Here is a 15,370-nt window from a genome sequence, read left to right on the forward strand (position 1 = left end):
TGCCTAGTCAAGTCAAAGTTCAGCAGTGATATAGTCATTATAATAAAATAAAATACTGGATGTGCTCAGAGACAGACTGATCAAAATAACACTGGCAGAGATGAACATTACAGTATTTTTAAATGTATTGTCATATCTGTGTACTCTTATATCAGATTTCTTAAATTTAATAAAATTCAATCAGAATACAAAGACACTGTGTGGCAATTACCTGTATTAAAGGGGTGGTAAAATGCCCTTTGCACAAGATGTAAAATATATCTATGATGTCCCCAGAGTGTGTGTGTGAAGGTTTAGCGCAAAATACCCCACAGATATTTTTATATAGCAAGGTAAAGTTGTCACTTTTTGAGGGTTTGCAAAAACGCACCGTTTTGTGCCTGGCCCTTTAAATGCAAATGAGCTGCTGCAGAGGGCGGGGTTTCAAGAGCTCCTGTGTGTTAGCAGCTGCTATTACCTCACGCAGACACACTAAAATGACAGAAACTGTTCTGCCTTTAATGTTAAAACGGAGTCAGACAAAGATGGAGAGACTCAAGAAGAAGTGACAACATGTAGAATGCAACAGAACGTCTCTGAATGGTTAGTTGATGAATTTATGTTGCTGATGTGGAGTTAACTATCTTCAATTAAGATATTCTGTCATGATAAATCTATAAATCGCTTATATAGGAACTGTTGTGAGATGCACACAGAGTGACTTTCTATTGCATGTGAAAAGATGGATGCTAAAGTTTGAGCTGACTCACAAATGTACTCTCTTATACAACAACTTTTCCTCTTCTCAACATGGACTGTGTGTTCCCGGGGGCGGAGTTTATGTAAATTCTAGGGTTAGTGATGTCACTAACCCGGGAGGAATGTCGTGTAGTCCCAGCCAACCGTTTGTTGTAGTCCTTTTCTTTAAAAGCAAATATCTTTCTTTGCTTTTAACTTTGAGTATTGTAACTTTGCAGACGTTGTTAATGCTCAAACAGCAACATTACACACTAACTAAAGTTAGAAAAGTGAAATCATAATCAACCACCCCTTTAACAATAAAATTAAGTCAGTATTATCAATAAAATCCATTTTTGGGTTTACACACAGTTTAATGCAGCTCAGACATGTGGATTTGCACAGCAACTTGTAATTGCATAAATTATGTAAAGAGATTAAAGTTTTAAATGTAACCTTTAATGTAGAAGAAATATTAAATGATTGAAATTGGACCTAAATGAAAAGAAACTGTCTACTTTTGAACTATGAAACTAAAACTGCCAGTAGGTGGCGGCAAGTCAGTCTTAATGAGCGAGTTGAATCCTTTATTCAACACATTAGCGAAAAAAATGGTAATCATTTTACTAAACAAATGACTGCATTTACTGTATTTCTTCCCCACTATAGTGTGATGGCAGTGAGATGGGAGAGAGCGCTTAACTCTTCTGACTGCTTAATTTAGTGGAATTAACAAATTACCATTCTCTGTAAAGAAATTTTAATTTATCAAGATCTTTCTAAATGTGCGCTCTTGGGCAAAAAAAAAAAAGAGCCAGTTTATAAGTTAAAATAGCTCTCTATGTTGTATAGTTGTTATAGTTAAACCGGGAAATTGTGAAAAATGAAGGAAACCTTTTTTTTTTTCCTTTTTTTTTTTACTTAGTGCTATTTAACAGCTTAATTGCAGAAGGAATGAACGAATTCTTAAACCGGTTTAATCTGCAACATGGAATTCTTAACCTCCTACCCGATGGCAACATCAGTTCAGGGTGTGCGCTGTATCACACAGAATTTGATGTGCCTCTCTCAGCATAGACTTTTCACACAAGGTGTGACGATAAAAAGGTTAAATTCTGCCCATGATCTTCATGGCCGTTTAAAGACGTCCAAGCTTGGATTTCAACTGTACTGTCAAACTACCATAGCAATGGTGTAATCCGTGTCTAATCACATTCTGCAGTACAGCTTGAAAAAACATAATTAAAAAGCCAGTTCATGACCCCTTTAAATTCACAATTATGAGGTGGGCATCACACCACTCTACAAACTGGTTCATTTCAGAGTGGCAAGACGAGACGTCTTGATCTTTATATGAGCTAAAAATAGCAGTATCAGCACTGAAATTCACAATGCAATTGTTAATGTTTTTGCTCACACAACCATTGTGTACACACACACTTGAGGGAATCCTGTACTGATATAATGAGAATCAGATATCATCTCATTAACCTTTTACCACCTGCTGGGTTCTGTCTGTTAAAAAAAGTAAGTACCATTTTATAATAAAAGGATTTACATCCACCCGTTTCAATTTGTCCAGTAATAAATATAGTTGTAAAGTGTTAAAAGCTTGATGAACACAGTGCGCGATACACTCTGCTGCTCTCGCTGCTCTTCCACTAGGTGGGACATAGGCCGCACAAACAACAACGCTACCAAACTCCATTGGAGTCGGTAGATAAAATTAGTCATAGCAATTTCAAAACACTGCTTCATGAAGCGTTAGGAGCGCGTTTCAAACTGCCAGAGTCACAGGATTTCAGTAAACGAGGCTTCATTACGTATAACATTCATAACGGTTTTGAAATTTCAATGGTTCACCGCTGGTGGTGATGATCTGTCAACCCATGAATCATGAGTCAATGAGAAGAACCAATGAACAAGTATCTATGGGTTTTACAGTCTATGGCTTTACCAGATATCTGATCAGTTTTAGTTATTTGTAGACGTTTTAATTAGACATTAGTATAATTAAAATGAATAATGGTAGCTAATAGTCTCTTATTGGCCTGTTTAGCTGAGCCATTCATAGAACAAACAAAACAAACCCTGACCCTGAATTGATAAAAGAACAAATGGACACTTGATAACCTTATTAGATTAGATAATTGCATTTGAAAGATTTTACTTTCAATAAAAAAATAAATATAATGCAATAGATTTTTAAGAGGTGTTTTTATGCATGTTTGGCCCGGGTTTTTGTTGCATTTACACTGTTCTGACCACTAGGGGTCCCCCGTGGAGACGGGTGTCGGATTGTTTCGAAGTCCCCACACAATACAGCACATTTGAGTTTACTGTTTCAGTGTTCCAGGAAGCCTCGATCTGCCCACCATTAAATACAATGGTCTCAATTTCAAACAAAACTTCAACATCGGGGCAGCAGATTGTGTCTGTGTAGCTACGGTTTACACCAGTCATTACTCACATATTCAGCCATTTCACCCGATTACACACATAATTACGTCCACCCGCACAAGCGAGGATCCTTCCAACTCCAGAGCATGGTTGAGTTATGACAGTTTATAAATACATACACTAACATATAATTTTATTTGAATTATTTAAACTGATGTACAAAATTCAACTTTCTCCGGACGCCTATGTTACACTCGTTCAAGCATTTCTACAGGCTGCGTAATGAAGTTAAAGAACATGGATCTTCTCACCTGTGTTTCGTCCTAGAGCAGCTTCTGTTGTGCTCAAGCATCCAGACAAACACAATAACACAGTGAAATACACTAGAGCTGTCATCTCTCCACCTCTCCACTGCTGGAAAATCATACTTGTCTCAGGATGAGAGAGTATTTAAGTTAGCGCTCAACCAATGGCGTGAGTTTGGGGCGGGATGATCTGTTTTGGAGAACAATAGAACACGTCCGCATGTTTTAAAAAGTTCCAATGAAGTCAGAGAGTTCTGATACAAGACAAACTCCAGGCTATGATGCCAATCGGGAGAGCTCTAGGCTATATGAATATGATGCCAAACAGGTTTTTTTTTTTTTTTTCAGAATACACAAACTAGTTTCCAATGGCCTCAAAGAAGTATAAAGGGATACTTCAGGATTTAGCATTAAGCTTTGTATCAGTAGAAAACCTATAGTATTTTCACATTACCATGCTTTCCTCCCTCATATCCCCCTGAGACGAGAGATTTATGTCTTTTTTATCTGGAAAAAATCCTCCGATGACGCAATTATCATCATTTTGCTTCATCTGAGGATTTTTTGGCCAGAGGCTAGAAACTACAGCCAGTAGTAGGAGCTAGTTCCGCATGTTTTCAACCCGCCCATAGAGCGTGGGATGTCACTCACTCACTCTCACTGAATGTACAAACAGTGTCAGCCATCTTTTATTTGGAAGCTAAGCTAACGGGTTCTTATTCTGTGGAGAAAGCTGAGTAGTAGGGGTTACCATTCTCTTTTTCCCGGACATGTCCGGCCGTCGAGATCGTCCAAAATGTCCGGGATTCAGCTTTTGCTTCCTGCGGTCGCCATTCATTGTTTACATGCACACCTTTTGTTTCAATCTAACTGATTCCATTCCGATTGGTGAATCTGAATGTAGTGTTTACATGAACTCTAAACAAGTGATCGGTTCATGTGCACAATACCATTGCTAAGAAAATTCCCGCTCCCCCGTGAGAGATACGAGACTGGTGCGTCTGCATCAGTAATCACCATAGACAGTAAAAGAAATGGACACAGCGACCCCATTGGATTCAACGGAGAAAAGTGAAGTCAATTAGAAGCACTCACTTCCTGATGGCTGAGCGTACTGCGCAGACTCAAACTGAGCTTGACGACGTAGATGTGACGTGAGCAACCTGTCTGTCTTCTAGTAGCTGTGCCAAGAGAAATCTGAATCATTCCCTTCCGAAACTTGCAGAGATGGAGAGTGTGAGTAGGAGCTGTCCATGAGCTAGGAGCAGGAGAAACTTTTGCTATGTATTCTGATTAATTATTTTGTCATTTTGCCTCCACTTCCCCCCGATTGCCCGCGAGCTTCTCCTCCTGTCCAGAAATAAATAATGGAAAAACTGAGTCTTTAAACGCCTCAGATGTAAAGTTATTTGCTGTCAAAGTGACACCAAAATGAATGGGAGTCAATGGAATTCTAACACCAGGTGATGGTCTGCTAATCAATGGCAATTTTGTGCGATCTCAAAAACCCAGGCAGACGGAGTTTTTGTCACGGAGACTCACTAGTAGCTTAGCTTTGTTGTTTAACTGCTCTCTAACCGGTAGGTGTGGCTTGGGAGTGGCCTCCTAGGGCAGCGAAGCAAGTGCATTCTGGGAGTTGTTGTCTTTCATCCACATGAGCCAAAAATACATTTTCTGGCTTTTCTCATTCTAGAAGGCTCCAAATTCTAAAATAATTTCACATTTCTACTACATAAATGACACAATTTAAATACACATTCATCTTTCCAGAGGTGAAGTATCCCTTTAATACTTTTCCTATACACAATAGTTTGATTTAGATTATATCCAATACAATCCCACCGGACAGTCTTCTATGACAGTGTGTGGGTTGGCCAGTTTGGGCACTACATTCAATCCCAAATCTGAAACTAATCTCTTGCGAAATGATAATTTTCCCTTAAGTAAACTAAATGGAAACCCCTCATTTGTGCATGAATTTAACCCTTAGTATATATATATATATATATATATATATATATATATATATATATACACACACACACACACACTACTGGTCAAAAGTTTTAGAGATTTTTTATGTTTTTAAAAGAAATCTCTTCTGCTCACCAAGGCTGCATTTATTTGATTAAAAACAATTAAAAAAAACTGTATTATTGTGAAATATTATGACAATTTAAAATGACTGTTTTCGATTTTAATATATTTTAAAATGTAATTTATTCCTCAGATGTCAAAGCTGAATTTTCAGCATCATTACTCCAGTCTTCAGTGTCACATGATCCTTCAGAAATCATTCTAATATGATGATTTTATGCTCAAGAAACATTCATTGTTATTTTCAATGTTGAAAACATTTGTGTACAATTTTTTTTTAAATTCTTTGATGAATAGAAAGTTCAAAAGAACAGCATTTATTTAAAATAGAATATTTTCTAACATTATACATTTCTTTACTGTAACTTTTGATCAGTTTAACTCATCCTTGATGAACAAAAGTATTGATTTATTTTATTTATTTCCCCAAAAAATAAAATTTAAATTCTTACTGACCCCAAACTTTTGAATAGTGTTTAATGTTATAAGCTTTCCATTTCAGATAAATGCTGTTCTTTTGAACTTTCTATCCATCATAGCATCATAAAATAAAAATGTAAAAAACTGTTTTCAACATTGATAATAATCATAAATGTTTTAGAATGATTTCTGAAGGATCATGTGACACTGAAGACTGGAGTAATGATGCTGAAAATTCAGCTTTGATCACAGGAATAAATTACACTTAACTATATATTCACATAGAAAACAGCTGTTTTAAATTGTAATAATATTTCACAATATGACTGTTTTTATTTGTATTTTTTTATCAAATAAATGCAGCCTTGGTGAGCAGAAGATACTTCTTTTAAAAACATTAAAAATCTTACCGATCTAAAACTTTTGAGTTTTACTATCCTACCGGTAGTAGGCTATATATGTATGTATGTATATATATATATATATATATATATATATATATATATATATATATATGTGAAGATACTTCTTTTAAAAACATTCCTTTTAAAACATTTCTTTTAATAACAATCGTACCGATCTAAAACTTTTGACCGGTAGAATATATGTGAGTGTTTATATAAAATACACTCTATACTTTGCTTTAAAACAGATCATGCATTAAAGGTTGGGTAAGTTGTTTTTGAAATATGTTGTTTGGAAGTCTGACCGACACAACAACAAATGTGTAGCCAATCAGCATTAGGTGGCGTATGACGGTGGAGGAGAGAGAACGATCAAGAGGGAGATTTGAACTGAAGAAAGACTGCAGAAATAGAGATGAGACACAATACAAAAGAGAAAAGCTCAGAAGAAAACACTGGAAAATAAAGGGTTATGTCTGGGCAAGAGCTTTAGGATCCGCGTTAATATTAGAAACGCTGTACAGCGCTGTAGAGAGCTAAGCGGGAAGGTCTGAAAACAGACATGGAGGTTGCTCTGATTCGGGTCTACACGTGAGCATAGGCGTAATTTGGGTGGGACATGTCCCCACTACTTTTTCTCAGGGTCGATATTGTCCCCACCACTTTTTGAAACATCGAGAGGCACGGATGTACCTATCACAATTAAATAAAACATCTCCAGTTAACTAGCAGAGCATTAATTTAGTTCATTATTAAATAAGAGACGATCTAGCGCTAAAACGTGTTGTTTTTGAAATCATGCAGAGTGCTCGTTGCTGCTGCTATCAGTGGCGCGGCCGCGCGGATGTTCTCTTGTGGCTCGCGCAGTCTTCACACGGATGCGCACTTCAATCTATCACTTAACGCTGTTCCGGAGACTATTCGTTCCAGTGAAATCACAAAACAAAATGCACACAAACGTGTCCCTGCTTGATATATAATGTAACCACTGATGAACATATTCGGTTTTGATGAGGGGAAAAAAACTATACGATCCGGATTAATCAGAACCTGTAACCTCTGTGACGCGCTTGGCAAAATTTCTAACCACCAGACCATTAAGGCGGGCATAGCTACTGTGCGATTTTCGTCCGATTTTGAGCCGAATTCTATGGGATAAATATAGTATCAAAATGATTAACACGTGCAAGCACAATTATCCATGAACTTGATAAATGTTGCAGGTATGTTTTACTATCCATAACCAAATGCCTTTCAACTTGCGTGAGCAAAATTCAAAATTGAACGAATGTGTAGCAATTTGCACAAATAGAGACATTTTTGTGAATACAAATGTTTTCTTTTGTATTAGTGTATCATAATTTGCGCATGCAACAAAGAAGATGTGCATGTGTGGATCAGGTGACAAGCCTGCATTCATTGACGTCTTTTCTGAGTCAATCTCATTTGATTCATTTGGATTTTGAGACTTTCTTTTCGCTGTTTTTAAGCATTTCACAACCCACACACAAACAACTACAAATGAATAGGCCAGGTGCTAATTATTAATGTGTGCACAACTACCCATCTATTTGACAAATTCACAAATGTGCGTCACTACATTTAAACTAATACAATACAACACAACTTGTGTGTGCAAAATCCAGAATGACATAAATGTGCAGCATTTTGTATAAATAGAGCAGCCCGTTCTCATCCCAAGGCGTCATATACTTAGCCTGGTAATACCAAACTCTGCTACTTCGCTAAGTTCGCTTTGCTTCGTAGACAGAGTCTGGAATGGCATAATAGAGAAGTGTTTTCTCTCTCGCGGGGGGTCGCTTGTCTGAAGTTTAAAATCATTGGTTACCCGTAAGCCAATCACATGACGTTTGGTTATGGCGTGTGTTATGCGCATGCTCAGCCGCATCTAACTTCCACTGTAAACACATGTATGATGCGAAAACAAAACCATCGAGCGAAATACCGGAGTGAACATGGCTGTGAACGACTTTTGCAGATTATGTGAAGTAAATCTACGCATCCACGGTACAATCAGCGTCTACGTCACGGTTCTCAGCCCGCCCTCTGTTCGTTGATTGGCCCGGCCGTCCGAAGGCCGCTGGAAAACTGAAAGATAGGCTGCTATCTCAGACTGACTACAGAAGCGAAATGAAATTGAGCGGAAGTAGGAAGTCTGACGTAGTCAGGCTATCATATACTGACGCTTTTGACATTTCGTCTACATCCAACGCACATGGCACCCTTTAGCGTCAATATGAGACGCAGATAGATATGGGCCAGAAGGCACCTCCTAGCGGTCTAACCCTAATCCTACCCCAGACCTAAACCTACCCATAACCGAACAAAGCTCTGTGCGTCTCATATTGACGCTAAAAGGTGCCATGTGCGTTGAGTGTAGACGAAATGTCAAAAGCGTCAGTATATGACGCCCTAGGATGAGAATGCGTTGAAATAGAGACATAGTTGTTAATACAAAACCTCAATTTTGTATTAATGTAGGTCAAAATTTGTGCATGCAACAAGTAAGATGTGCATTTGTGGATGAGGTGACACGCGTGCATTCATTGACTCGTCTCTGAGTCATTCCTATTTGATTCATTTGGATTTTGAGACTTTCATTTCGCCGGTTTCGCCTTGCACGATCCACACACAGCTGTCTGAGAAAACCTGCTACCACTAGATGGCAGTAGTCTGCTAAAACAGACAATGGCAGCGTAATCAAGCGTTCTTCCCCATTTAAGACGCTTAATGAGAGTGATATTGAAGCACCAAATTTAGTACACAATATAGGCCTACCTTATTAATAAAGCGTACTTTATAGAGGCAAACAGATTAAATCAGATTATGAACAACACCCATAGAAAAACATTATAAAATGCTTAACGTGCAATAGCGCGTTGCTTGTTCAATAAGGTGTATTGGCTACTGAGTTTTAATATCACCGTCTTACTGCATTGACGTTAAGCTTTTTCTTTATAATATGCTCTATGGGAGGAAAACTATATAGCCTACAGACAAGAGCCATGAGCGCGACGTTTCACGTTAATGGCATTTTCCTTCCTGTAAAAAAAAAAAGTGAAATTCCGCAGGTTCGTTCATATTATAGGCTTATTTTTATCTGACTACACATTGTATACATAGTAGGCTATACAAGCTTTGGAATTCTGTTTTTAAATGTTAAAAGATGATTTTCGCAGGACATTTGTTTTCCCTTGACCCTTGCCACTGTTATATAGTCTTACTATAGCACGATGAGTTTTAACAATATGCAACCATTGTATATCGACATGAAATATTAATTGAAAATCACCTAGGCCCTACGTATATATAGCTGCATATTTATAGCCTACATGAGAATGCTTTGACGCGCTAACCACGGCTCATGATGCACAGGGGAACGTCTGCCAATTCCACTAACTGCGTTAAAACGTATAATTTGTTTTAATTTAAATTACTTTTAATATTTAAAAACAGACATTTTCAAATTCCAAAGCTCGTAGAAGGTTCCTGTAAGACTGACTTACAAGTAAAATTTGGACAATACTTCCTTTCATGTATGTAGCCTGTATTCTGCAGAAAAATACTGTAATTCACCAAAAGGGTTTTTTCATGTTCAAAATGGTTGTAGTATGTTCCTAGTGACTAGACTGGCTTACTACAGGTGAAATTGTCCCAATACCTCCCTTCATGTAGCCTATTTACAGTAAACAATTATTTTTTTTATACAAAAATTACTGTAATTAAAGGGGTCATATAATGGTAAATGCACTTTTACAAGTTGATTGTACTGAAATGTGTGTTGGCAGTGCCTGTACACAACCATCATAAAATGATAAAAATCCATCCAGTGTTTTTTTTTTATTTATCTTCTATGTTTTCCCCTCTCTCAAATCAAGCTGTTCGACCGTGTGACATCACACGGTCGGACGCCCCTCCCACGATTGTTGATTGACAGCAGCGTTTGAACACAGACCCGCCCTCGCTCGTGAGCGAGCTGTCATCATAGTCCGCCGTTGTTGATACGCTGGAGCAGAATGGCGTCTAAGCGATTGTGGTGTTCTGTTCTTGGGTGTAATAAGGAACACAGCAGTCATTTTGATGTTCCTAAATCCGAACCGCTGAAGACGCAGTGGCTGAGTTTTGTTTTCGAAGGGAATATTCCCCACGATCAACGTCAATGCTTTCATGTTTGCGCGAATCATTTCACCAGACTGCTTTATAAACGAGAACATTGAAAAAGGTATTAGCTCCTGTCTAAGTATGTGTTGTTTATGTGCCTAATGACTGTCATAGTCTCACAGACTGGTTATTTTTTAAACAGATCAGTAAAAATTTTGTGCTTCAGCCCTGACAGTTATACCTAACACTGCATAGATAACGTTACGCATCACTGACAAGCCTACATTTACCGAAAAATTTTTTTTTTCATGACCATTAGCTGTAACAATGTCAATCTGTCAATAAACTAACGTATACATCAGTAAACACATAGCGTTCGTATCTCACTACTCTACCCTGCCAGTACACACAAAGATAGATCAAAGTGACATTACGTTAACCAACCATTCAGAAACGTCCTGCTTTCCGACTCCGGTTCAAATTGATACGGTTGCACAGTGTCCTCAGAGACTCCCGCTGCCATTCTTCAAAATGTACCCTCAACTGTTGTCAAGGCAACACTCCACGTGTGTTGTTGTGGCAAAACGCCCCACAGAACAGAGGGGCGGGGTGAGCAAAGCTCATTATCATTTAAAGACACATGCACTTAAATGGCTTGCTGAAAACAGAGCTGGTTTTGACCAGGTAAAATTAGTGTTTTCTTACAATACTAATGAGAATTTTTAATTAAAGTATATTACAAACTTTTAATTTAGACCTTAAAGAATCATATTAGCTTGTACAAAAATGGCATTATATGACTTACTACCGGTGAATAATGCAAAATCTCACCTGACTATCACTAGGAACGTACTACTACCTTTGGAACATGAATAGAAAAACAATTTACAGTAATTTAAAAATTTGTACTGTTCAATCGAGATATTGGCTGGACATACATTAGGCTAAGTCAGTCTGCCCACTACCCAGCTAGCAGGGAACGTTCTCAGAACTTTCGCTAACATTCCCTACAAGTTTGGTTAATGTTCTAAAGAAAACATTTGAATGTAATGTTTACCGAACATTTTAAGGATGTTTTCTCATTAAAAAAAATGTTCCTATAACGTTATATGAAAACTAAGATATAACATTTTAACTGCAACATTCAAAAGATGTTTTGGGAATGTTTCTGAAATAACAAGTTGTACTATGATCTCAAAATATCATTGTCCCTATGTTTCATTATAACGAAAGAAGAACATTCTCTCTGTCACGTTAGGAAAACGTTTTGAGGATATCATTGAGAGATGAGATGTTGAATGTTCTTCATAAAACGTTATTTTAATGTGACGAGTTAACAAAATTATAACATTTTATTTGCAACATTTTGAGAATATTTTGGGAATGTTGTTAAAGTTAAAGTTTGTACAATGATCTCAATATAACATTGTCCCAATGTTTCATAAAAACAAAAGAAGAACGTTCTCTCTGTCACATTTGTAGAATATTTTGAGGATATCATTGAGAGATGATATGTTGAATGTTCTTTATAAAACGTTCTTCTAATGTGACGAGTTAACACAATTAGAACATTTTACTTGCAACATTTTGAGCATATTTTGGGAATGTTGTTAAAGTTAAAGTTTGTACAATGATCTCAATATAACATTGTCCCAATGTTTCATAAAAACAAAAGAAGAACGTTCTCTCTGTCACATTTGTAGAATATTTTGAGGATATCATTGAGAGATGATATGTTGAATGTTCTTTATAAAACGTTCTTCTAATGTGACGAGTTAACACAATTAGAACATTTTACTTGCAACATTTTGAGCATATTTTGGGAATGTTGTTAAAGTTAAAGTTTGTACAATGATCTCAAAATAACGTTGTCTTAATGTTTTGTCATAACAAAAGAAGAACGTTCTCTCTGTCACGTTAGGAAAATGTTTTGAGGATATCATTGAGAGATGAGATGTTTATTGTTCTTTATAAAACGTTCTTCTAATGTGACGAGTTAACACAATTAGAACATTTTACCTGCAACATTTTGAGCATATTTTGGGAATGTTGTTAAAGTTAAAGTTTGTACAATGATCTCAATATAACATTGTCCCAATGTTTCATAAAAACAAAAGAGGAACATTCTCTCTGTCACGTTAGGGAAATGTTTTGAGGATATCATTGAGAGATGAGATGTTGAATGTTCTTTATAAAACGTTATTTTAATGTGACGAGTTAACACTATTAGAACATTTTACTTGCAACATTTTGAGCATATTTTGGGAATGTTGTTAAAGTTAAAGTTTGTACAATGATCTCAAAATAACGTTGTCTTAATGTTTTGTCATAACAAAAGAAGAACGTTCTCTCTGTCACATTTGTAGAATGTTTTGAGGATATCATTGAGAGATGAGATGTTTATTGTTCTTCATAAAACGTTCTTCTAATGTGACGAGTTAACACAATTAGAACATTTTACTTGCAACATTTTGAGCATATTTTGGGAATGTTGTTAAAGTTAAAGTTTGGACAATGATCTTAAAATAACATTGTCCCAATGTTTCATGATAACAAAAGAAGAGCATTCTACTTGCAACATTTTGAGGATATTTTGGGAATGTTGTTAAAGTTAAAGTTTGTACAATGATCTCAATATAACATTGTCCCAATGTTTCATGATAACAAAAGAAGAACATTCTACTTGCAACATTTTGAGGATATTTTGGGAATGTTATTAAAGTTAAAGTTTGTACAATGATCTCAATATAACATTGTCCCAATGTTTCATAAAACCAAAAGAAGAACAATTCTCTCTGTCACATTAGGAAAATGTTTTGAGGATACCATTGAGAGATGAGATGTTTATTGTTCTTTATAAAACGTTCTTTTAATGTGACGAGTTAACACAATTAGAACATTTTATTTGCAACATTTTGAGCATATTTTGGGAATGTTGTTTAAGTTAAAGTTTGTACAATGATCTCAAAATAACGTTGTCTTAATGTTTTGTCATAACAAAAGAAGAACGTTCTCTCTGTCACATTTGTAGAATGTTTTGAGGATATCATTGAGAGATGAGATGTTTATTGTTCTTTATAAAATGTTCTTCTAATGTGACGAGTTAACACAATTAGAACATTCTACTTGCAACATTTTGAGGATATTTTGGGAATGTTGTTAAAGTTAAAGTTTGTACAATGATCTCAATATAACATTGTCCCAATGTTTTGTCATAACAAAAGAAGAACGTTCTCTCTGTCACATTAGGAAAATGTTTTGAGGATATCATTGAGAGATGAGATGTTGAATGTTCTTTATAAAACGTTCTTGTAATGTTATGTGTTAACACAATTAGAACATTTTAATTGCAACATTTTAAGGATGTTTTGAGGATGTTGTTGAGATAACAGATTATATAATGTTCTCAGTAAAACATTGGCACAATGTTCCATAATAACAGAGGAGGAACATTATCAAATCAACGTTCGTAAAATGTTTTGAGGATATCACTGAGACCTGAGATGATGAGTGTTTTTTTAAAAAACGTTCTTGTAATGTGACGTGTTAACAAAACTAGAACATTTTAAATGTAACATTTAGCAATCAAACTACACAATTATTGTTAAATTGAGCTTGCTGGTCTGACAGCAGGCCAACAGGGTTCACGATGGAACATATGGTGCATTTAAGTCCTCCTGGGAAGTTTGTATTCATGAGGTTTTACAATTTTGTTTAATGTTTTAAATTAATGAAGCCACTGTAAACTTTATCATCACATATTATACTGTTACATATTAATGCTATCATATTTTGTGCAGGCATTAGCTTACTTCATTGTCACTGCTAAATACCTAAGTATAGTGGTATCCCACAATGTTTCCCACTGACACACCCCTAACTCTTCAAGATCGGGGTTAAAGAAAATCCTGAGCTTCCTACTCATATTCTCATCATTGTGGTGGCGTTCAACTTGTAAATACGATCTTTATGACATGACTTGAATGCACCAATAGCTCTAGCTTAATTAGGGACAATCCATACAAACACTCTTTGCTAAAATACATTACAGACTGTCACAGTAAGAAGTTATTCGTCCTGTATCAACGCTAAAGGCCTAACCACTGCAGTCAACACCTTGGAGTATCCATGCTGTTAAATAAAAGTCTGTAGACAAGGGTTAGGGTTAGGGTTAACCTTAACCCTTAATTTCTAACCCAGACCCGGTTTCACAGAGTTTAGATTAAGCCAGGATTAGGCCTTAGTGCATTTAATTAGCTTTTAAAAATGTGCCTTAGAAAAAAGAAAAAGAAACATTACTGGTGTGCATCTTGAGACAAAACAATGGCACTGACATATTTTAAGATATGTCAGTGCAAGTTGCTTTCAGGTAAAACAGCTCAAACGTGCATTTTAGTCTGGGACTACAGGCTTAAACCTTGCCTGTGAAACCCGGGGTATATGTTGCAACTTGTATAGAATTATGCCAATGTTACCAAAGTGTTGTGTTGGACAGAGGATTTACCCTAAACCAACAGGTTGTGTAACTGTGCCACACAGGGTGAAAAGCAAGTTGACATTATTAGGCATAAGAGTGTTTCTAAAGGAAAGGTCAATATTTTGTTAAAGTGCAAAAGGATCATTATGGGTCACATGAATGTAACTCTAATGTTACCATGATACCAATCCATTAGTTTTTCATGTAGGTAGGTATACAGAATTGTATATGAATAGCCTACATGTTTGCTCTGTTTAATATATAATATGTTTGCTCTTTTAAACTGCTGTTTGGCAGAGCAGTGGTAAATATATGTTGTTATACATGGTATATATTATTTGTGTAATTTATTATTATTATTTATATGTTATTGTAAGTTTATTTTTTTTTATCATGCACTGCAATGAAGACACCATTTAACCAATTGA

At 36.2% G+C, this 15,370-nt stretch overlaps 1 protein-coding gene across 1 annotated transcript in view; it reads right to left on the reverse strand.

Moving 5' to 3' along the window:
• The window catches only part of LOC311302985 (uncharacterized protein), a gene marked incomplete at its 5' end in the record, with an annotated part of 130,476 nt that overhangs the window by 73,014 nt on the left and 42,092 nt on the right, over positions 1-15,370 (reverse strand). The window lies entirely within an intron of this gene.

The sequence above is a fragment of the Rutilus rutilus genome (genome assembly GCF_951802725.1).
Source record: "Rutilus rutilus genome assembly, chromosome: 13".
Taxonomy (NCBI): Eukaryota; Metazoa; Chordata; class Actinopteri; order Cypriniformes; family Leuciscidae; genus Rutilus; species Rutilus rutilus.